The following is a 23,470-nucleotide window of genomic DNA, read 5'->3' on the forward strand; positions in this document are numbered from 1 at the left end:
GTTCTCAACCTGAAGCACTATTTCTGGGTTAGCAGAGTCTGTAACCTGAAGTGTATGTAACCTGAAGCATATGTAACCCGAGGTACCACTGTACTATGGCAAAGGGTGCTTGTTTTTTCCCCCAATTTTAAAAGGGCTGGGGAACGTTCAGGAGTGTGGGGGGAATGGATTAACCCCACACACTTGTATTTCCAATGCTTATCACATGCACATTCTGTGGCTGCTGCTATTTAAAGTTTTAAAAACAAGCACACATCACCAAACTATGTGTTTAATGTAAAGTGCAGTTTGATCCTATTAGTGACCTTTTAAGGACAGGAAAGTTCCATTCACTTGAAAGCAGAAATTCCAGTAGATTGTGCCCCATATTTCACTTCCAAACATGCCTACCTGGCACATGTCACTTCAGTTTTGGCCTTCACTGTCTTGGAACAATGTTTTGCATATTTCCTGTGCATACATACCTTCTCCACCCAGAGAGCACAGTTTTAAAAAAATGTTTTGGACCACTCAAAAACATTTGGCAAAAAGGGAAGTTGTTTTCAGAAGCGACCATATAGTTGTCTGTTAAAAGGGAAAATTATGAATGTGTGTAGGTGACTCCATGCACAAACACAGTGGCAATATTCACCATATCTAGAAAGAAAGGAAGACTCCATAGGAGGAAGAGGAGCCAGGGAGGACTGCCTGTAATTTCTGCTCAGAAAGAAAATTAGCATGTGCCTTATTAAAAAGAAATGAGCTTTTAAATACTGCCCTTTGAGCTGGAAGTGGAGTGCAAGCAGAGGCTGAGCGTGGGATGCAGTATGAACATCACTTCCTCAAGACACTATTATCGGTACATCTGGTTGCATGAAAAGCTGCCATTCTGGACAGCAACCATTCCAGTTTCAGATACCAATGCAAACCTTGAGCAGTCATCATTTGTGATAGTCTGGAAACCTAGAAGAATCTGGTATTTCAGCTGAATCCATGTGCTGAACACCCAGCCTTTGCTTATCAATTGTTTTATAATACCTGTTTTAAAAATTGCACACAATGGGTCATGAATTGTTTAGTCTTTAAAACTGGAAATAATAATATGACTTTGGCATGAGAAAATCAAAAGAATAGGAGGACATGTCATTTAAAAGAATATACAGTGCATTTAATATATAATAGCATACTGTCCTGTAGTTTGCAGTACTGGAGGCAGATCCTTTCATTCCTGCTGGATGCCTAAAACCAGCCTTTCCCAACCGGGTGCTCTCCAGATGTTTGGGACCACAGCTCCCATCTGACCCAGACAGCATGTCAATTGGCCATGCTGGTGTCTGAAGAAGTGTGCATGCACACGAAAGCTCATACCAATAACAAACTTAGTTGGTCTCTAAGGTGCTACTGGAAGGAATTTTTATTTTATTTTGCTTCGGCGATGGCAGACCAACACGGCTACCTACCTGTAACCAGAGGCATGCTGGAGGTTATGGGAGTTGTAGTACAAAATGCCAGGAGGGCACTAGGTTGGGGGCAGGCTGCCTAAAACAACCAGTCCTATTCGCCGTTTCTCTCCTCTCTCAGATTATGGTAGAACTGAACTGAAAGCATTCTGTGAACAACACGTTTGTGCTGCTTATGCAAGAAGCAACACAGAACTCAAAGCAAGGTTTAGTTAACTTGCTTCATGAGACAAAATAGACACTGCATGAGGTTCTTTGTTTGGACAGATAGACAATGTGCTCCCATGTGGGCTATGACAAGTAACACTATTTTGGCAATACGACACATTATGAGTTTTAGAAAAGGCATCAGTCCTAGGTAGATGCCATCAAGGTTCCTGCCCCTTTGTGGAGGCACAGCTACTTGTGGTCCTAAACTGGTGTGGGCAGCTGCCCATTGAGTGTCGAGTGCTTGATGCTGTCATTCAAGGTGGTGGCTCGGAAAGTGTAAGACCGCCCTCTGACCGAGCCCTCCGTATAGAGCCTCTCTGGCTTGTTCTGGCAACGGAAGAACATGAGGAATCCATTGCGGTAGTTCTTGTTCATCCAGCCATAGAGCAGAGGATTAGCAAAAGTGGAGCACATGGCCACCACGTGGAACACGGTGTAAAGAAGTTTATAGTCATGGAAGATGAGTACCAGGTCAAGGTCAACGGCAAGTTGGAAAACATGGAAGGGGAGCCAAGAGACTGCAAACACCACCACCACCATGACCAGCATCTTTGTGGTCTTTCTCCTCCGGCAGTGACTGTCACTCCTAGCAGTGGGACTGATGTGGCTTTTCAGTTTGAACCATATTCTGATGTAGGCGTAGCAGATGATGGAAAGAGGGAGGACATATTGCAAGAGGAGCATGGACAAGCTGTATATGGTAGCATCCCTGCTTTCAGAAGGCCATTTCTCAGAGCAGACGGCGATTCTGAGATTGATGGATGGGATTTCTTCATACCTGTACTCTCGGAAGATGGCCAGTGGACTGGCTAGGACAGCGGCAACCAGCCATGTGAAAGCGATGATGGTGAAGCTGACCTTCTTGGAGATCCTGCTATCCAAATGGAAAACAATGCATCTGTACCTGTCCAGAGCAATCACAGTTAAGGTGAGAGTAGACACATGGACACTTAAAGCTTGAGCGTAGGAGACCAGGTGACAAAGCACAGCCCCGAACTTCCACTCATCCAACAGAGTGTAGGCCAAAGTGAAGGGCAAGCAGAGCGTGTCCACCATCAAGTCTGCCAGAGCCAGGTTAGCTATGAAGAAGTTGGTTACAGTCCTCATGGTTCTGTATCTCACAATCATGTAGACTACTAAGGAGTTGCCAATGAATCCCAGAAGAATGATTAGGGAGTAGGCAGCTATCAATATGATCTGGACTCCCAGGATCTTGGTACTGTCCATCATAACATTACTGGATCCTTCAAGCCCCTGGCTAGGGGTGGCAAAGCCCTTTGCATGCCAGCTGAATGGCAGTTGTTTATCCAAGTTATGCTCTTCCAGGATGATAGTGCTGTTGGCTTGATCAAGCAGCCCCATTCCTATTTATTGGCTTATTTTCGCTTCTGGGCTAATGATTTATGTAAAGTTTGCAACTCCACCTGTGAACATGGAAACAAGAACACACAAAAAGGATATTTTAGATAGGAGGGAGGGGAAACCCTAGATATTTCAGGTTTCAACAGCATATCCAAGAGAGCATTTCAAATTAGGCTCCATCCCTAAAGTCCTACCAACACTAAAGTCCTAAAATTCATTGTCCATAGTTTCCATACAACATTTTCATGGCTGTTCTTTGACTCAGTTGGATGCCCCATCTCCCATTTTTATCCACATGATAAAATTAATGCTGACCAAAGATCTAAGAGGCTGGTCTCAATTGAATTATTTGCATTAAAAATGTATTTACTTCAAAAAATTTATTTGTCTAAAATTGAATGGGCTGAAAAGACCCTTTCAAATGTCATGCTGATGTAATCAGATAAACCAAATCTTCTATTTAGCTGCTAACAACAGGCAGCTCCTGGCCTGCAATCTGCCTCCGTGGTCTCTGGTGACATGGGCTCTGCTTGTCAGAATAATTAAATCTGAGAGAAGGATGGGGAAGGAATACAAATAAATATATAAATCAATAAAGGACTGGGAAGGTAATAGAATCTGTGGTAGTTTGCCCATGAGGGTGACATAAAGTTGCAGTTCCACACACACTTATCTGGGTGAAATAACACAGTGGGAAGCAAAGTCTGAGTCACATGGGGTCATGTATCATCCTTAGGCACCCACTGGGCCCAGAACCCTGGCTGGGCTGAGCACCACCACTTAGCCTGGCCCTTTGATTGACAGTCCAATCCACTGGTTGCTCATCAGCTGCATCCTGGAGCTGTGTGTTCAATTTCCCACAGTGCCCCTGAAGTAGCATTGCTTTGGGGCACTGTGGGAAATTTAAATGGCTGCTCTCGGTAGGGATCTGGGAGCTGCCATTTAAATTTACCATAACACCTTGTAGAGATGCTTTGTTGGGGGAACTGGGCTGGGGGATTACAAAGTTGTTTCATCAGAGTGCTGCAGCCACCAGGTCATGTAGCTGAGGGGCCCCTCAAAGGTGGAGCTGGCTGTGTTTTGAATACACATACAGTCATACTTCGGGTTGAATGCGCTTCAGGTTGAGTGCCTTCGAGTTGCGCTCCGCAGCAACCCGGAAGTAAAGGAGCGCGTTACTTCCGGGTTTCGCCGCTTGCACATGTGCAAACACTCAAAATGACGTCACGCGCATGCACAGAAGCAGCGGAAAGCAAAGTGCGCATGCGCAGACGTGCCGTCGCTAGTTATGTTTGCTTCTAGATGCGAACAGGGCTCCAGAACGGATCCCATTCATAACTAGAGGTACCACTGTACTTAGGATTGGGCTGTCAAATGGAAGGCCTGGAGGACTTTCTGGAACCATAAATTTTTCCCATTGTAGTATACAGAATTCATTTTTTTTGTTTTGTTTTTATTTCCATCATCTGAATCTGTGAATTACTGGTATATTAGGGTTAGTAACTTTATCAGTCATTGCCAAACAAGATATGTGTGGATCTCCCAGCATTTGATTTTTTGTTTGTTTGTTTTTTAAAAGAAAAAATGAAGAGGGACAACGTAACCAAATTCCCTGATTTAAATCATACTGTGATGCTGCTGAAGTTGCCATGGATAGGAAGGAAGACTGCTGCACTCTGGGATACAATTGGACTCATGAAGCTAGCATAACTTGACGGTAGGTTGTGATAAGAAATCAAGTGAGTTACATGCACGAGTGAGCAAGCTCCAAGATGCAGATTTGAACAAGATAATGTTTCTTTCCTAGAGCTAGACACAGCTTCTAATTTACAACTTCCATTAAGCTTCATCTCAAATGAATATATCCCCAATGCGCCTTGAGTTTCTAGATGATAATTATCTCATCATCCAGCACACCCAGCTGCTTATCACTCTCCTTTGGAACATTCCAAACATTTGCTCTGACCATTCCATTTTAGCCTGAAGAAAGGTTATGTGAACCTGAAAATGTGATTATTGTGTTTTTGCATTTGTTCCTAAGCAACCTGCATTCATTCTCTCAAAAGAAACGTTTATACATTTCACATGCTACACTCCTCAACAATTGGATCATGAAGACTTAGTGAAATCAGTGGGGTAACTTGCAAACAACTAGTTTGAAGCTAGTGGAACTGAGTAATTTGGACCACAAATATCATTGACCTGGTTGTTGGTGGAGCATCTATTTCCACCATGTGGCTGTTCTCTTGCGTTTTTCCATGAAATGCATGCAGTGGTTCCTTAAACCAGTGTTTCCCAACCTTTTTTGGGCAAAGGCACACTTGTTTGATGAAAAAAATCTCAAGGCACACCACCATTACAGCCCCGTGACGTCAGCGCGCAGCGTCACGCCGGGAGGGACGCACGAAAGTGTAAGTTTCAATTTTTTTCCCTCCCCCTTGCCGGGGAACCTCCAAGCTTTGGGGGTGGGGGGGGAGGAGGCAGCAAAGCGAGGCAGGAAGGAGAGCGCGGCTTGGCTGGGTGAGCTTTGGCAGGGGCAGGGAATGAGAGCCGCGAGGTGGGCGCTGCGGACGGAGGCGCTGCCCGCCGAGCTCGCAGGCAGCCAGGCAGGCAGACGGCGAGAGCCCCGCGCTGGGCAGCCTCTCCTCGCCGCCCCGCCTCTCGCCGCCCGACTCGCCCGCCTCCCTCCAGGCAACATCTCGCGGCACACCAGGCAACATCTCGCGGCACACTAGTGTGCCACGGAACAGTGGTTGGGAAACACTGCCTTAAACAAATGGGTGGGGAGAGAGAATGGCTGACCAGATGGTGATAAAGGCTGAAGTTATGTCACAATTCATAATAAATGTCACTTTGTCCATTTATCACTTGGTCGAACAAAGTTCATAAACCCTCTTGGGAGCAGTTGCAGGAATTCATGTTGCTTGGCTGCTAAACTCTGCTGTATGGGAAGAGAGGGAGAGAGGAAGGAGCCTGGTTTAGATTGGTCTGAGCTCCTTCCCCACTTAAATATTACTGGCTCACTGAGACGAACACCAATGGGTTGATCTGGGATGGTGATTTTTGTAGTAGATTCTCTATGAAACACAAATTAATATCCCTCTGTACAGTTGTGAGGATAAAGACTGTCAGTTCAACTTCATTGCTGCCCAGAAACACTCTTCTGGCTCAAGCCTCCCTTGTGCTGTAGGGGTCATATTGACCCAAACTTTTCAGCAAGAATGAACAATAACTCACGACACAACTCAAAAGCTGGTGACATATGGGATTAAGGTTGGGCATTGTGTTTCAAAGGCTTCCACACTGTCCTGTGTATTTAACCCTCATGGCCACAAATTTGTGTGCTAACATGTGCTAAGTTTCACTGTTGGTATGGCTTGTTTTTCTTGCCATTTCCCACCCTCCACCCCTACTACTTGCCATACTGGACATTTGTGAACTTGAGGGAAATGGGTATTAATTGCTTGATGAGATATATAAGATGATAGCTGAGTTCACTTCTGATTTTACCAGATTACTCTTGTAGCAACTGCCTATAGGCATTGCAGAAAAGCCTGGTGGTCATATGAAGCCAGAGCTGTCTAGGATTACATCTAAAAGTTATCATGAAATAGACTCACCACCACACTGACCGTTAAAAGTATTGCCTACAGACACCAAGCTATGTTCAGTACTATGGTTGCAGTTCTAGCCCAAGTTAAGCACATTTATATTTTATTGATAAAGTGATCTTCGGATGAAGGGTGGTATATAAATTTAGTAATCCAGCCCCAATCCAGCTCTAGTCATGCATTCATTAGTGGCTTGGGCTGGGGTAGCACAAAAGGAGCATCTGACCGAGGGCTGACCCAAGACATTTTGTTGCTTGATATGAAGTGGCAAATGGCACCCCATTCTCCACCCCCACCCCCAAGGTCAATGTGCATAATGTCCAAAGCCAGTTAAGTCATTTTGACACCGAGGCAAAAAAACTACAAACCCAACAAGCACATTTTCCCCACCATGGCAATAAAAATTCAACAACGACAAATTAAATGACTAAAATTATCCTTCTCTTTCTGACTAGGTCAGTTGGATTCAGATGAGCAATGTAGCTGCAGATATTCATCCACATCAGCCACCCTGATTTAGATTGGTCTGCGCTTCTTCCTCACCTTATATATTATTGGTTCACAGATCTCTCTTGATGGTTCCAAGGATAAACACTGAGGTATACACACAAGCTGAAGAAACACAGGATGTCCTAACATGCGTGAGCATGTGATAGTTTGTCTATAAGACCCTTTTATCCAGTAAAATATATTGAGACCATGCAAAAATAAATTAATAAATTGTGCGGGTTTTCCCCATGTGTGTCCATGATACCATTCCCTTTACCGCTGTATTTGGCTTGACTGTCCCATTGACTTCCACATGCTGATAGCCATGGATAGCTCACTTGGTTAGAGCATAGTGCTGATAATGCCAAGGTTGCAGGTTTGATCCCCATATGGGACAGCTGCATATTCCTGCATTGCAGGGGGTTGTGCTAGATGATCTGCAGGATCCTTTCCAACTCTACAATTCTATGATACTGTGAATCTGATAATTATACTTGATTTCCTCATCTCCTTTGCAAGTAGGCTGAAATGGACAAAGGCTGCACAGCAAATTATGCTTGCTCAGTTGTCTTCTTCATATTTTTCCCACTTCAAACAATTAGCTGCAGAGTAACCATTATTGCAATTTCTAAAAGTTAACAATTAGAGAACAGTCAGAGGTACAATTATTGTTCGGACCATTTCGGATTATTTGTTTTAAGTGTCTTAATGGGTTTTTTAAAAAATAGGCTAACATTTCAGAATTAATTAATGCGTTTCAGAAATGAGGCAAAGTAATAAGTGTGATCAAAAATAATTTGCAATGCTTCTAGACTAGTTAATATCATGCGGTGGATTTCACCCAAACAGAAATCACGTTTGCTGAAAACATGCTGAAATTTTAATCTGTAGCCAGGCAGGCTCCTCGAGTATATGGAGAAACTGCTGGTGTTTCGTAAGAATCAAGCAACAGCTAAGCAGTCTTGCTGACTGACACAGGGGGAAGAATTCATCTGTGACATGATATAGTTCTAAAAGTTCTAAGAGACTATTAAACTTTTGGTGGTAAACATTTTGGGTACTTTCATGTGTCTTCTTTCCCATAGCAGGGGTCATGGCCAAACAGTTAAGGTGATACTAGGACAGTTAAGCTAATGCAGTGAATATACAAAGCAGGGTTTCATAAACTGTGAGCAAGGGATCACCAGTGAGCCTCAACCCTCTTTCAGGTTGGCCTCAGTGCTGCAGCCTGCCCGGTGCTTCCTTGCTTCTTCATCCCACTCATGATTCCAGCATCAGCAGCTTCACATATGTGCAGTACAGAGGCACTCATGGGAGTGGGAGCTGACTAGAGAGTGAGGCTAAAACACATGAAGTTGGAGGGAGGAAAGAAAGAGAAGGAAAGAGATTAGGAATGGGCAGAGTTGCTGGCAAAGTGTGAGGGAAGGAGGAGAAAAACAGGAAGGAGGCCGAAGGGATGCTCAGGCAGAGGAAGAGGAAAAGAAGCAGCAAGTGTTTAGTGGTGTGCTGCTGCTGCATCTTCTGCCCCCTTCCGTCTCACGCACACACATGTGCACTTGCTCGCTTTCCCACAGCTCAGTCTTCCTTCTTAGCTAGGAAGCCTCCCCTCACTGCCTTCAAAATGGCAGCTGTCTCAGAAAAACAACCAGCCATTAGGCAGTGGTGCTGGGAAGTGGGCAACTGGTGTGTGCGCATGTGCTTGTATGTGTCATGTGCTATTTAAAGATAAAGGTACCCCTGACCATTAGGTCCAGTCGTGACCGACTCTGGGGTTGTGCGCTCATCTCACTCTATAGGTCGAGGGAGCCGGCGTTTGTCTGCAGACAGCTTCTGGGTCATGTGGCTAGCATGACTAAGCCGCTTCTGGCAAACCAGAGCAGCGCACGGAAACGCTGTTTACCTTCCCGCCGGAGCGGTGTCATGTGCTAGGACAGAGGAAAAGAAGGTGAGACTGAATGAATATGACCAGGAGAGGGAGAGTTTTGAGTTGGGTGGGAAGAGAGAGTCTCCCTTCTCTGAGGTGAAAGGGCCCTCAGGAAGAGATAACAGAGAGAAGCTGTTATGGGAGGAATAAGTGTGCATAACAGGAGCAGAGAAGAGGGATCAGAGAATGTAGACCTTATTTCTTCTTCTCCCCACAAACTGAGGGGAAAGAGAAGGGTAAATGACAGAGGTGAATAAAATACTTTGAAAGGCATGAGTATGGGAGGAAAAATATAAAATAACAAGCTTTCTCCACATGGGAGCCTCTGGGTCAGCAAATTCTGCTGAGTCATGATACCTCCAGAACCAACTGGAGGAAAGGTAAACTATGGAACTCCCTGTCACAAGGAAATCGCTGTGGCACATTTTGAAGAGGAATTAGCAGTGCTTTTTTTTCTTTTAAAAATGTTTAGGTAGGGCTATTCTCATTTTCCTACTCATATTGAAATACTGCCCCTCAATGAGGCCAAACTTAGATTCACAAAATGTTTAGGGGTATGCATACCCCTGCGTCCCCCCAGAAAAAAAAGCACTGGGAATTAGATATCAATTAAAAGCTATGTCAGCAATTGCCAGCTGATTATGCCAAACTCCACACTCTTCTGCCATCATTTTGTGACAGAGCTGGATCCAGGAGAACTCTCAAACTATACATTTGCCATGGCAGGCAATTTACTGATTTCCTGGACCCAGAAACCCCTCACCTACCCACTTTGGTCTTTCAAATTGTAGTGGTGCCCCATGTGAGGCAAAAATTCGTTGCCCCACCACTTCTTGCCTTCTGTTCTGTGTGTGCACTATGTCACAGTTGCGATGCCCTGCAGCTCTCCCCCTTGGTTCAACAGCCAGCACGGGGAAAACAATTGCGCTGCCCTACATCTACCTCTGCCCACAGAGCTTCCATCTTGCAAGTTGTCTGATTCAGTTTATTATCCCTCATCCAGCCCAATGCTGTATGCAGACACCAGTCTAGGGCCTTTTCAGCCATTCCTGATTTAGAAATTACAGAGAATTAAAATGGGTATCATAAGCAAACACCTTGCTCCAAAACTCCTAATGGCTGCTCCCAATTGCTTCATGTAGATGTTAAATAGCTTCAGAGACAAGATAGTGCCCTGTGGCACCACATAACCAGGGGGCCAAGGAGCACTCATCCAATGCTGCCTTCTGGAACCTGTCCTGGCGATAAGACCAGAGCCACTGCAGAACAGTGCCCCTTAAACCCATCTCCTGTAGAGTATCCAATAGGATACCATGGTCAATAGTATCAAAAGCCCATAAAAAATCTAGTAAGAGCAACAGAGTTGCAGTTCCCCTGTTGCTCTCCCAACAGAGGTCGTCCATCTAGGCATATTCAGTCCCAAGCTCAATCTGGTTATATGTACACAGCCTGTATTTGGACTGGATTAGTTCAGACTGCAAGTTGTGGGCATGCATGATAATGTTCGTCCATGCAACAAAGTACCATTACAAAGAATACTAGAATGTCTAGCCAGTATCTCTAGAGGGATTTAAAAAGAAATAGAGGAACGTGAGCCCCCATGATTCAAAATCGTTATACTAGAAATAAGTTGATCGTTACATAAATAAGTGGAGCTTTTAATGGGACGGAATAAGATTCCAACATGATAGACTTTTAGGAAGCAATGGGTTTAATTAAAGCCAGGAAAGTACTTTAGAGGTCAACTAAAGTTGAGTAAGATCTCATAATATGTTTTGATGATATAGGCTGGAGAATCAGGCTAAGGTACTCTGTAAGGTTAGAGGGAAACAGCTTAGAAGCCATGATGCCAATAGTCTAATTTCAGACAACAATGTCAAAGGACTTGAATTGCTGATATTGTGACTACTATACAACTGAAATGTGATAACATTAGTGGACATGCACTTCTAGGGTAGATGCCATCTATGAAAGGTGGAGCTTGGATTATCTGAACAGTTGCAAAACTACAAGGTTTATTGAACACTAACAGCACCCTAATGTAGAATTGGTCTGCCCTAGTAATATGATCCTAAAAATTATCGATCTCCCTTTGGGGTGTGATTGGTGGCATAATGATCTACTGATATTTGCATGGGATCAGAAATTACCCTAGTGCTGGATCAACCATTCCTCTGCCATCAGAGGTAGTAGACTTTCTGGTAATTTTCTCTTGATGTGAATAAGTATAAGTAAGTAAATATTTACTGTAAGTAAATATTTGCCCAGATCTTAGGTTGACTCTTGATTCAGGCCTTCAGAGCAGATTTTATTTAAAATGAGAGCTGTTGTTCTAAAGGCAACAGGTTAGGGGCACTGATAACTTGCAGGAGAGGATTGCAGTCCCTTCTTAGCGAGGCTTTCTCCTTATAATTTCCTGAGCCTCTAACCTCATGACATGACATGCTGTGCAATAACTGAAAGCCTCCTGCTAATGCTCCAGATTTGATCTGTCACTGCCTCAATTATCCTGCCCTACTGAAGATGTGGAATCTATGCCACAATACAATTTTCAGTGTTAGTGGTGCCACAGGGCTCTGCTGGGTTTTGTGGGGGTTTTTTGCCACAACACACTGTAGCTCTAATTGCTTACCACAGGATTTCTGGGTTGTGCTTGTATTTCTCCATTTCTGCTTGCTTTGACTCTGGATTTATTTCTAATGCTGGAACTATCCTTTAACCAGAATTTGTGTGTGTGTGTGTGTGTGTGTGTGTGTGTGTGTGTGTGTGTGTGTGTGTGTAAAAGCAATTAAGAAGTTAGTGTTTTGTCACCAGATTCATATTTGTATGAAAACACGGTTGGTATACTCTCCATATTGTTAAAAGGGCATAACAAGTGATACAGCTGAATATTAATTATTCTAGGTTTAAAAATTATCATAAGAAGGTAAATATTGTTCTTTCTATGTGATCAATGTTTGGTAACTAGTATTAAAGGGGGGCATTTTTGGCAACCTTTTCAGGCTTTTGTCATTCTCTTTTGATCCAAATATACCAAATTTGTTAATTTGGACATTAATTCTACATCTCAGAGCTTTCTGGACCCCTGCACTATGTACACACCATATATTTAAAGCACATTCCCCCCTAAAGGAACTGCAATTTGTTATAGTTGCCCTACTCCGTAGATGACAAATTGTGGGCCTTACCCGAATGTGTTACCTGGAATGATACTTGGAAGTTAGCAGTAGCTTAGTGACAGAAGGCACGTATAAACAAGGGAAAGGGGAAGAGATAACCAAAAACACACTCTGTAGAAACAGAGCACTTAAATTTAAAAATTCCTCCCAAGAGCAGTGAGTTTTGATTGCCTCCAGCGAATGGAATGGGAGAAGCATATAGACTAGAAGAAAATAACATCAAGAGGAGAGGACCCTTTACAATCACAAGTTATTATTAGTGAAAAGCTGGAAATAAGGGTGTTTGAACCGCCCCAGCCTCCTTTCGCTGTTTCATATCTAATTATCAAGAGATGGAAGCCATTTCCATCACCAGCTTTGGGCATGAAAACGTACAAAGAGACATTACATTTCCTTCCAACTCAGGGTAATTTCTCCAATTGTCCTGCTCTCTGTGTAATAGTGTTTATCTACCTTTGCCTTTTTATAGTAATAAAAGAGGAGCCTTAAATTGCTGCTAAATCCCCATCTTTGTGTGTCAAATTAAACTTTCACAGCTTCCCGTTACCTCCATGCTCTCCCAGTTATCACTTTGGCTTCTTTTCCTCTGTCAATTAATTTCCTTTTCTTATCACAACTTTCATTATTACTCTTGCAGTTATTATACACCCGTTGTTTCACCCTTCCCTCAGGTTGCTGGTAAGGGGTATCTTTAAAATAGCAAACATGCCTTGTAGAGGATGAGGGAATGCTGAGAATAATATATATTTCTAAAGGACAACTAGCTAACTTTTTGCACCTGGGAGGAGTGAAATGCTATTCACCTCAGATCCTGGAAGCAGTAGAAATACTGTGTACTGGTGGATGGGGCAGGCAGAAATGGAAGCATACCAATGACCATTAGGTCCCAGCAAGAAGAAGAAAATGTGATTAGCATTGCAATCCTATGCAAGTCTACTCAGATCAGCAGTAAGCCCCATCAAGCTTATTCGCAGGTAACATTTCATAGGATTGTTTCCAAGCAGACAAATTCTAGCAAGGGGCTAGGAGGCATAGAACAGTGAATTCATTGCCATATCTACAGCCCTCCAGCTCGTGCTCACCAGGGTGGAAGCTGGGTATGCTGGTAAAGCAGAAATGGACTGGCTTTGGATCCTGCAGATCCATCCCCAGCCCTGTTCTGCTCTCACCCCCAGCTAATACAGTCAAGAACACTGCTGGTGGTATCTTGCCAGCTGCCCTTGCTTTCAGTAGGGAGGCTCTCCACTACAGTTGACCCCCACCCACTGGAGGAGAGATGCAGCCACTTCACTCCCTCCAGAAGTGCTGAGCAAGGGCTTAGGATTCAGTTAAGACTGCCTTTGTTCCTAGTCTTCACTTCCTTTGTCCCTCAGACTTTCCAGGCGGTTGGAGGGGCTGCATAGCACGTACTCTGATAACACATGGTTGCACTCCTATGTACACTTACTTGGCAGAAAATCTCATTGGATCCAAGAGCATTTGCTTCTGGATAGGATTGCACTGTAAGGCTGTAATACTGCATTTTTATTCATATGTATGTATGTATGTATGTATGTATGTATGTTGTTGTTGTTAATCATTCACCTTTCTGCAAAATTACTAGTGAGCAGTGGCGTAGCGTGGGTTGTCAGCACCCGGGGCAAGACAAGTAATTTGCGCCCCCTAGAGTGAGTGAGCCAGGTAGGGGCAGAGAGCTGCAAGTGCGAGCGCGCCCCCCTCAGATGTTGCGCCCGGTGCGGCCGGCCCCCCCTGCACCCCCACGCTACGCCACTGCTAGTGAGCAAGTTCCATCAAACTGATTGAGACTTACTTCTGACCAAAGAAGCTGAGGGTGCATTGTGAAAGTGCCTCTCACATAGTATCACTGGGTCGCTCTTCAGCGATATTCAAAGCACAGCTGCTCTCTCTGTACAGTCTTACAGCGTCTGCAATTCCTCAAAAGCACTTAGGAACTTAGCGGAATGTCTGTGTCTGCCAGGACCTCAAGAGAAAACAGCCAGGGAGGTGAAATGATGAAGCCTAATTAAGTGATTTGTCCCAGGTGGCTCAGAAATCCAGGGGCAGAATACAGCTTTTAAAGGAGCTTCCTTGTTTTGTTTTGATGTATCTGACACCTGCGAGCCACATGGCAATCTGGAACTACGCCAGTAGCAGCACTGAATGATCCCTACTTGTCCAAATAGCAGATCAAGGGATTTGTGAGATCAGGCAGCACAGTTCAAATGAGGGATTTAGATAGCAGCCCTATAACAACTTGCACAACTTTGAACCTCATGTCTGCTTGGTACGGCTTTGTGTACATTGCTTTGTACTAAATCACTCACCGCAAAGGTATCATCTGATCGCTGCCTGACACCTTTTAGTCAGTTCTTTGTCTTTTTTTTTAAATCGGGCAGGCGCTAAAGCCACATTTCCAAAGGAAAGGTGAGAGATAGGGCTGTGCTCTGAAGACAGGATACTCTGTGAAAAGATCCAGACAACACAGCCAGGAGGGGGCAGCCACCAACACTCTCCGTTCAGCTGTGTTGTTTTCTTGATGATTGCAACAACAGTGTTTTACATTTAGCGTGAGACAGCACTCTGCTTTTTCCAAATCGGTGCTGTTTCGTCATGTCAAGCATCTGGCTCAGGGGATCAACAGAAACAGCTGTTCCTTGTTCGGTGTGATGCTTCTTTGAGACAGCGGAAAGTGAGGGGCAAAGGGAAAGTACGGAGGATTCACAAAACTGCAAGTTAAAATGGAACGCCCCAAAGCACAATCTTCAGCCCACTCCTCAAGGAACCCCTCCATGCTCAGTAAGCCAAAGGCCCTGTGCTAAAAACCCAAACAAATCTTCACACTTCTGGACTACAAATCCAGCAAAACAAAGAGCTATGTCCGACACCATATTCATGACGTCTGTCATAGCCTCATTCTGTTGAACCAACCCAACCCAGATATTTCCATCTGAGCAAGCTTTTTTTTCCTCATGGGCATCAAATGCTTGTGAAATGCATTTGAAGATGACACCAGATATTTTTAAACATGTCATTTCATGGAAATTCAGCTCAACAGGATTCACTCCTTAAGACAAGTGCAAGAAAAACAGCTGTTTTCTGGTGGCACTTAGAGTAAATTGCAAAGCTGTCTAGAAGGGGGGGGGACAGGATGGGCAGCAAATGAATTGTGCTTAGGTTAGGTTATGCATCTGGTATTCCCACTGTAAGGAACACTTGTAGGGGTTCGCTTTTTTAAAACCTACGCCTGCACTGCTCCTCAAGCATGAGTTTCTCATGCAGTTGGACTAGTGAAATACTTTCTTTGCCAGGAATAAGTCTAGACTTATGCCTGCAGATGTGATCTGCCATGCACTTTGCGAAGGGAGGACAAGGAAGGAAACAGAGAGCAGAAAGCAAAGCTGGAGGTCTGTACTCTATATCCCAACAGGGAGGTTGGTGGTCTTGTGGGATCAATGCTCCTCATGCATGCAAGTTTGTTTTGTGCTGTGTTCACATGACATCGTTGGCATCAAAATGCCAACCCAAGTTTTTCTACCATTGAACCTGAATTTTCCCTTTCTAAGGGAAATCCAGTAAGTTGTGTTTTTTAAAACTACCTGTTGCCAATTACTTTCTTGTGATATCTCAATGGCCTGTTTGCGATATCTGGAGGCACCTGGAGTCTCTTAAAAAGTCACTCCCTCTCTGTTGCATTTAACTGCTACACAGAAGCTGTTACAGGCTGCAGAATGCTCAAGAACTGGCCCGTTCTTTTAATTCTATGTATAGGATGCAGCCCAGAAGCAGGCTGAATGTAGCTGGCAAAAGAGCATGCCAAGGTGCACCAGCAAGAACCTTGCCCCTCATTCTATAAATCCAGCATCTCCAGATAAAGGAGAGTGCTTATCACTAGTTAGTGACCAGAAGAATCAGACTACAAAAGCTGCCTGGGAAGGTGAATGAGACCAGAACCCTCCAACATCGCTGGGCTGTGCTCTGGAGATAGGAAGAAGTCATATATGCTGACCAGTGAGTGACCCACCTTTTGCATATCTTTCTCCATCTCATCCCACAAACATTTGGGACTATTGCTTGCAGCACGTGCCTCTGTACCACCACCTGAGGCTTAGCAACAGACAATATTCCTTTCAGAGAAACAAAGGCGACAAGGCGACACTGCGTGAACGATCACTCGCCTATTGTCTCAGTTCGTGGGTTTTGCAAATTTGTGTAGCAGCGGTTAAAAAACCCCCTGCAAAACATGTTCAACCAGAGACGAAAGAAATAAGGGTATATGGCTCCACAGTGAAGCTATGCTTCCATGTTCCCACTTTCAACTCTCTTAAAAACTATTGTCTGTCTTCAGACTAAAATTAGCTTTCCAAGAATGCTGTTTTATAAGTGATGGCAGGGAATGATAAAACATGCTAATTCTCAGCTGCACAGTAAGGTACAAACTCTTCTCTCCCACCAACAAAATAAGACGCACAGAAAATGAAAAAGCAGTTCTAATTGTCTTTCCTGGATGATGAATAAAAGGAAAGCCACTTACCTGAAGTTACTGTTTCATTGCTGCGACGAACCAAGCTCCTTGATTCTGTCTTTGCACTCTTCTTTCCACTTTGTGAAATCTTGTGGTGGCCAAGACAAAAGCACTTTCTCAAAGTAATTACTTTCAGAGAGCAGCCTTCCTCCCCCTACCCAATTACAAAGGTGCCCTTTCCCCAAGAACCTGCTTCATTCTTGACAAAGGGAGAGGTGATGAGGGAGGCTTTGACTTCTGAACATGACTGGCAATCCCTACCCCTCAAAGCTGGATGCTCCGTGATGCTGAAAGAGAGGGGGAGTGTGCTTAACCAACGGCAAAGCACAGGGAGAGAGGGAAGGAGGGAGGGAGAGCCAGCGGTTGTTGCTGCTGCTGCTGCTCCTCAGGGATTGCTCAGCCCCCACTGGGCTTCTTACTGAGCTAAAACATCCTATGACAGTGACCAAACTGGATTCTCTGGCAATGAAATATAGGTTACAGATAGCATGGTGCACATCAGCTAGAGCATCATCTATATGGCATTCAGAAGATCAGTGCTAGGTTTGCCCCTGGTACTGAGCAGCTTGATAGCCCTGGGCAAGACCTCCTTTTCTTTGTGCCATTATCCATGCCTTCTCATTACGTGATAAATATTTTGAAATACACATTAGGTATTATCTTTTCCTAGCTGTTGTATATCTGCAGTAACTCACTTAGGTCTGCTTGCATATTAGCATATCATAGCAAAGTATGCCATTTTGGATATGTAGCATGTTTCCTACAGTATGTGATGTGCTTGCATCTGGCAGCATTATTCAAATAACTTGTTTATTTGATTGTTGCATTTCTAATGGCAAAGCCTCATGATTTCATTTGGAGGGGATGACATGTTCATTGCTATAATAAACCAATGTATACTTACTCAGAGGAACTCCCATTGAACTCATACAGCTTACTTTCAGGTACACATGCATAGGATTGGGCAGCAATCACAATACCAGAAATAAGTGCATGGAATGCAGAGTATCATGCAAACCTTTTATTTTATTTTTTAAAGAAAAGCAGTGTGGACCAGGCCTAGTTCCATAGGTCCTTAGTACATCTAAGAACATGAATCTCACCTTTAAGAACTGTACTGATATACACACATACCTTGTCCTTACCATTTTCAGAGTTAGGGTACTTCCACAGTTTATTGTGGGTTCACACATGCAAGTTTTTCAAAGCATCTACATGATGCCGTCCTCATCAAAATGCCACCCCATATCTCCCCTACCCCAATTTAATCCTGATTTACTGTTTCCCTGTTTTGTTTTGTGTTTTACTTATTACACTTTCTGCAGAAAAGGTAAATCCAGATTAAATGGAAAAATAATATGGGGTGGCATTTTGGTGAGGACAATGTTGTGTATGAGGCAGCCCCATAATTGGAAAATTGGTAAACGTTTGGAGGAATTGTGGCAGCACACTTGATAACAAAAGGAATGATGTGCTGGTGAATTGGATAACATAAATAAGTATCCTAAAATGGATACCAAGTTTCACCACATGTGAAATTTCAAAACTAACCAGAAGCTCCTGCCAGAGCAAATGATTCAAGAAATTCTGAAGGGGAAAAAAGAAAAGAAGATGTTTTGATAAGTATATCAAAATTTCTCAAGGGGGTTGTGTGCACTCCTAACCCTTGTGCATGATTTACATGTAAATATATATTTCATGGCAACTGCATTGATTCTCAGTTGTTCTGTTATTAGGTAGAAAGCAATATAAATAAAGAAAAAAGAAACAGGGAAAGAGGTGGTAGGAAGCAGAAGTTCACCCAAGACTGAAAGCCAGCATAGCAACCAACCACAGATCTTTAGAAAGAGTAGTCTTTCAGATAACAGCTATGCAGCTGAGCTTCCTGCCGGCAGGGCCTGCAGAGATACAAGTGCCCAGTCTCTTCAGCTTGAAATCTAGGAACAAAAGAGGCTGCCTTATACTGAGTCAGACCAATGAGCCATTTAGCTCAGTATTGTCTAAACTGATTGCAGCAGCAGCAGCATTCAGCAGGGCAGCACAGCCAGGGTGGCATTGCGCACCTGGCTTCCCAATGCCGAGGGTTACTGCTGCTTACTGAGAGAGGGGAGAAGCAAGGAGCTCAGCAGTGTGAGCACAGCAGCACTGAGCCCTTCACATCTTGCCCAGTGCTGGATTTACGTATAAGCTAAACAAGCTATAGCTTGGGGCCCCACTCTCTTGGGGGCCCCAAAAAAATTTAAAGACAAAAAATATAAAAAATTTCCAAAATATAAGATAAAAACAAATAAGATAAAACCTACATACAGCAACAGTGTTTTGTGTTGTGTAGGCTCTAACAACAACAACAACAACAACAACAGCAACTTTTATCTGTATCTCGCCCTCCCCGGCCGAGATCAGGCTCAGGGCGGCTAACATCAAATATAAACATTGATATAAAATCAAACAATAATTAAGCCATCTCTTAAAAACATATCAGGACAGAATTAAAATCTGGATTAGATGGCTTTCCACAGGATTTGGGTTGGGAACAGTAAATGCTCATCAGGCCCAACTGTGTATGCTGATCTTATATGGGCCTGCGAGAATGCTGGGAGGCCCCTTTCATTCTAGTTCTTATACAAAAAGGGCTGAGCCCTGACCAAAGGCCTGGCAGAACAACTCCATCTTGCAGGCCCTGCGGAAAGATGTCAAATCCCGCAGGGCCCTGATCTCTTATGGCAGAGCGTTCCACCAGCCAAAAAGGCCTTGGTCCTGGTTGAGGCCAGCTCATTTCTATATACTGTGGTACCTTGGTTCTCAAACTTAATCCATTCCGGAAGTCTATAACAGTGACAATTTGTTGTTGACAAAGGACAGCTGGACAAATAAAGGGCCTCATTACCTTCAGTAGCTTAGGGCCTCATTAAACATAAATCCGGCCCTGGTCTTGCCCTGTCTCTCCCCCAGTATGTGGCAGTGATTGGGAAGTGAGGTGTGCAGTGCTGTCCTGCCTGCCCTGTCCCACCAACTACTGCTGACTGACTGACAGCAGCTCTTCAGGACTTTGGACAGGAATCTTTGCTGGCCCTGCCTGGAGACACAGTGAACTACAGCCCTTCCCCAGTCTAGTATTGAGAGGATAAGTATCAGTGCTATTTTTCTAGAAAAAGAGGTGCCAGAACTCACCATGAATGCCTTGTTCTCTTATAATGTTCTTGTTCTCTTATCATGGCAATGGTACCCACCAAGGAGCTGTAGGAACTGAGTTCTGGCGAGTTTCTGCAGAAAAAGCCCTGATAAATATGCAACCCAAGAATGAAGAGCTTTCATCTGCTTTCAAGAAACATGAGCCAATATAGCTTCAAGATGCACTCAGGTGGATCTCAAGCTGCAAGCCCTTGCCAAAGAGGCAAAGCTAGGCATAGCAAGCGTCTGGCTCCAAGGAGATCGTTGCTGGAAACCTGGCAAGGGGTTCTTTGTCGGGAGAGGAGCCAGATGGTGCAACAGACAAAGGAAAGCAGCGAACATGTTCAAAATGCAATTATCCTTCCCTTTAGCACATTAGCATCTCTTTTCAAGTCACCTGCAGCCTCCAGCCATTCAGTAAATGAGCATATGCAGCAAATATAAGCGTAACCATACTTGTTAATTTACAAGGCAAGCATTACTCAGAAGTCTCTGATGAGTGCTTTAACAACAAATGGGACCATATGTACCCCTAATAAAGATCGCCTAGAGATTGCCCAAGTCTGTGGTGCTCTGTAGGAATAGCCAGGAGCAAGGAGTGAATATGTCGCAGCAGACTTCCACGCACCCTAACCATATGCTCTGTCAGACCCAAGCAGCCGTACCTTCCATCTGGCAACAGCTAGACTACGCAGTACAGAATCGGCGTTCTGTCTCCATCCACCTGGCAGGCTGCTTGGATATTGTAAGCATTGTGCAGAAGATAACTGAATGTCAGTCTTTGGCCCCTTGAGAGAAGGCATTTGAGCATGAGTGCTCACTTGAGATAATCTAAAGACAATGAAGTTTAATGATCCAAAGTTTAATGGCCCGACAAGGTTGTGTGAGAAAACAAGTATACACAGGTCTTTTCATCATCAGGTCTGCCACATGCCATTTAGCAGCCATTCAAATGTGTGCCTGAAGAACTCGCCTCTAGAAAGCTGGTTGTGTGTCCCCCACCGTATTGCAGAGAGTAGATATGCTACATAGGACAGGCGTAGGAAGCAGGCAGCCTCTCTGAAGGCTCCAAACTTTGCCAGATACATTTGGAGGGGGGAAGGCAACAACTCTGTAGCAGGAAAAAGCACACATAGCATTCCATCCTGATGTTGGGAGGCACTAAAAATAATTCAGGCATTTTAAAGCAAATTTGCATACATTACTTAATTTGGATACTTTAGTTTGACGGCAAGATTTTGATTTTGGAATATTTTGTAAATTGCTTTCTATAGTAATAAATGGTGCAGAGAAGAAGTGAAACACTGAGGCTGCAATCTGTTATTCTCACTTGCGAGGGAGTAAGCCCCATTGAGCTCAATGGGACTTCCTTCTGAGTAGGAATGTATATAATTACATGCCTTTATTCTATTCTATTTTATTTTCTATTCTGTTCTGTTCTGTTCTATTCTATTCTATTTATTTAATTTACTGCATTAAATCCCACCTTTTTGTCCAATATGCTCAAGGTGGCATGCATTCAACCCCACAACAACCTTGTGAGGTAGGTTAGGTTGAGAGGCAGTGACTGGCCCAGAGTCACCCAGTGAGCTTCATGGGATACAGGATTTGAACTCTGGGCTCCCAGGTCCAAGTCTGGCACTCTAACCACTGCACCATACTATGCTGTAAAGTGTTTTTTTATATTAAAAAAAACAACCAAAAACAATTGAACCCTACTGGAATCTTGTACATATGCCTGAGAATCTGATGAAGTGTGTGTAAGTTGTAGGTCCTGAGGTTGACTACATCAATAGGATCAGATTCTGGCCTGGCATGGTATTCAGCCTCCTCAGAATCCAAATTCTGGTTTTTAAGAAACAAGTTCCCAGTCTTTGTGGCCACAGGAAAAGGTTGAGAATGTTGGGCAATGTCCAGCCAAAACTCAAAAGCAGAGCGGAAATTCCAGCATAGGATTCCAGAACATAGCTTTCCCTACCTACACTTATCCTTCATTTCCTCATCTTTCCCTTTTCCTATTGCCTCAGTGCATTCAGTGTCCTTGGAAATTAAAATCATTAGGAGCAGAATAAATTATACATAGTAAGTAAAGTACACGGAATATTGCTTAATTTCTGTATTATTTTATTTTGATCAATGAGAACAGTTTTGGGGTTCTTCATAAGAATTGAAGGATTTTATGCAAAGTGGCTGTTCAACTCAAGTAACAGATTTACCCTTGTGCGACTGGATTTACCCATCCTCATTTTCCCTTCTCACCCCCTCAAAATCTGCTCCAAATGCAAAGTACTTGTAAGTAACCGAAAGGAAAAGGAACCTGCAAGTTTCTTTTCCAAATTTGACATGCATCACTTCACATATTTATTTAGGCGCCAAGTCCCAAAATGGAATAATAGGTTTGCCTTCTGCTCATTTCAGTGACAAAAAAATTATCCATACCCAAAGCCATTTGTTGGACTTATTCCCCCTTAATTGGAATGACATTTCTTCATTCAGTCACAAGAGCAGTCTGGGGTAGGGAGAATTAAGCAAGAAGGACTCTTATTAATTTGGGGAATGTGGCGGCGGTGGCGCAATACAGAATCTTGACAGCCTGGATGCCAGCAATATTAATGCAGAAACTTCTGCCAGACTACATATGTCCTTTAAATCAATCCTTTCTCTTCTCCCACAGCTAGATCAGGTCCCAGTGGAGGGTTTATCAACCAAAGATTAGATGGGGGGGGGGCCTAATCCTGAATTTTCTGGCCAGTAAACAAATCATATTTTGTTGCAGACTCCGAGTTGCTTAATCAGAGGGGAAGTCTGAGTTTCCACCTCTCCCACAGCTACACAGGGTCAAGGGGCCTGGGATATTGAGAAATCACCATGGAGCACTGATGGAACACAGAAGCCATTCCTGGTCACAGCTTTGGCCCATCCAAAAAAGGCTGCAAAGAAGGGGACAGTGAGAAGCTTCTCAATAGTGTTAAACCAACGACCTTGTTGTTTTATGTGCACAAGGCCATAGACCATTACACCAGCAAATGAAATAGATGAAGAATAAAAACAAAACCTTATCACCGAGGAGCACTTCTCATTATTGCTGGAGGATAATAAACCTGGTCAAGCTTAATTTCCTCTTGATCTGCGTAATATAGAAATCCGCTGCAAGCCGCGCCACAGGTCATAAACCTTTGCCAACGCATTGATTTGCCATTGTGGTGCTCAACACTGCTGTGATTGTAGGTTACAGATAATTATCCTGACCTGGATTTCTTTTAGAAATCTCTGTACAACCTTGAGTCAAATGATGGTATGGGAGGATTGGGGGGGGGGGTGAATGGGCAGGTGTAATTGAAGACATTCTAACTGTGTGACAAGCACTCTGTATGGGCATACCTACATGGATGTCACCTAATTCTGCAACACCAAACATACTGGAGCGCTCTGTAATATACAGTGGTACCTCGGGTTAAGAACTTAATTCGTTCTGGAGGTCTGTTCTTAACCTAAAACTGTTCTTAACCTGAAGCACCACTTTAGCTAATGGGACCTCCTGCTGCCACTGTGCCGCTGCTGTG

General features: G+C 43.8%; 1 pseudogene across 2 annotated transcripts; it reads right to left on the reverse strand.

The window, feature by feature from the left end:
* Positions 1 to 1,041: 1,041 nt before the first annotated feature.
* Positions 1,042 to 17,053, reverse strand: LOC308579819 (neuropeptide Y receptor type 2 pseudogene; annotated as a pseudogene). Of its 2 annotated transcripts, none has more exons than XR_014013485.1 (2): positions 16,746 to 17,053; positions 1,042 to 3,073 (listed from the first exon to the last, which is right to left on the reverse strand). The product of XR_014013485.1 is annotated as a neuropeptide Y receptor type 2 pseudogene (transcript). The 2 variants fall into 2 exon arrangements; XR_014013486.1 differs by lacking the exon at positions 16,746 to 17,053 and adding an exon at positions 5,214 to 5,297.
* Between the last annotated feature and the right edge of the window lie 6,417 nt (positions 17,054 to 23,470).

This window comes from Podarcis bocagei (genome assembly GCF_964188305.1).
Source record: "Podarcis bocagei genome assembly, chromosome: 2".
Lineage (NCBI taxonomy): Eukaryota > Metazoa > Chordata > Lepidosauria > Squamata > Lacertidae > Podarcis > Podarcis bocagei.